This window comes from Austrofundulus limnaeus, unplaced genomic scaffold, assembly GCF_001266775.1.
Source record: "Austrofundulus limnaeus strain Quisiro unplaced genomic scaffold, Austrofundulus_limnaeus-1.0 Scaffold2695, whole genome shotgun sequence".
Lineage (NCBI taxonomy): Eukaryota > Metazoa > Chordata > Actinopteri > Cyprinodontiformes > Rivulidae > Austrofundulus > Austrofundulus limnaeus.
This window is the reverse complement of record NW_013955097.1, coordinates 1-1767: the sequence shown is the minus strand read 5'-3', so window position 1 is coordinate 1767 and position 1767 is coordinate 1.

Sequence of the window (1767 nt, the reverse complement as noted above, 5' to 3'; positions counted from 1 at the left end):
GTGATTGGCTGATTAGAAATTAAGTGTTAACAAGCAGTTGGGCAGGTGTACCTAATAAAGTGGCCGGTGAGTGTATATTGTAATTACTTCTATTTTATGTTGAATCTTGAGTTAAATCTACTGCATTATATTTTATATAGTTGGACCAATGGTTGAAAAGATTAAGTGGAAATATGGTGTTTCTACATTAGACAGGAGATTACAGCCTATTAGCCAGGACAACTGCTGGTGGGCCAAATCAAATGGCTTGGCAGGCCAATTTTGGCCCACGGGCCCCACTTTGGGCACCTCTGGTATAGATAGAGGGTGTGACAGAAATAATCGTAATTGTAATAATCGAAAAAATAACTGGCAGATTAGTCAATTATTAAAATAGTCAGTAGTTAAGCCAACATTTATATTGTTATGAAACATTGTTTCATAACACACTCAGGGCAGTATCTAAACCAAAATATTGACTTGTAAAACATTGTCCCAATTCTTAACCAGATATTGTAAATGCTCTTAGTTTTATTTGAAAGTTCTTTTCAAGCTCATTCACAATAAAAAACATTTTTAAAAAAACTTCAAAATGTTGTTAACATCAAAAGGAGAACAAATGTTTACAGGTTCAKGATCACATATTTCAAATAAAGTTTTGTATTAACAATACAACCATATAATCTAATGGTTGATATACAATACAAAATGGTTTACAAGCTAAATAGGCCAATTTTATAACAAAATAAAACAGCAGAAAGAACYGTGTCCATGCTGATTCTAGATTCTGTATTTATTGGCAGCGCCTCGTTAGTCTAAGGTTAAACAGGTTTAAAACCAGCCTGTAAAAGTTTGTCTTTAATCAAAGAGAAGAAAAGCTCCTAAATATATAATGACTGTTCATCTGCATGTAAAATAACTATTAAATAGACAAAAACAGTGTGCATGCTCGGACACACAAACATCAACAATGTTTGAGAGACAGAGRGGCTACTTGCAGAGAACACCGTTTYCAACACTGCAGCGATGAGCTTCTCCAACAACAAACCCCCCCGACTGACAGCCTTCCTAACAGAAGACCACCAGCGACCGTCAGACCCCATCATACTAACAACAAAGTGACAACTGTTAACACAACACAGCTGATGCTGACGTAAAGTTAAGGACCCAGAATGCTAAGATAGTTAGCCTACAAGCTAACATAAATATCACCTGTCGTATCAAAACGACACACTGGGAGACTCAGGTAAGACGTTTCTTAAATCTCATTAACACATTAAAAGTAATGCCAGTTACGAACCGAAGCACAGGACCCAGATAATAAGGTTCGTGGAGTCCGGACTTGCAGTGCTGCTGTCTCTCCTGAAATCAGTCAAAACACAGACTAGATTTGCGGAACAGCGTTTTGTAATTGTTAGCCAATCAAAGCAGAGAAAGGGTTTTATTCCTCCAATCAGGTATGAGTAGGGGCAGGACTAATTTTGACTCCGTCACCACTGAACTAGAGAAACACTGGACTGGACGGACCTGGTTAAAGCTACGCTGGAAGGATGAGAATTTGTGCCGCCATCTTGAAAAGACCTTTATGGTGCAACGGATGCTACTGTCACGTAGCATGTCGTAAAAAAATAAATAAATAAACTTAGCGTTAAAGTTAAATGTTTCACCAATAATTATTAGAATTATTGTAGCAACAACTTCAAATAACTTGGCATTGTATTTCATCAGTGAGTATGAAATCAACGTAGTTCATAAATCAGTCAACATTTGCCTTTTTGTTGCATGCAT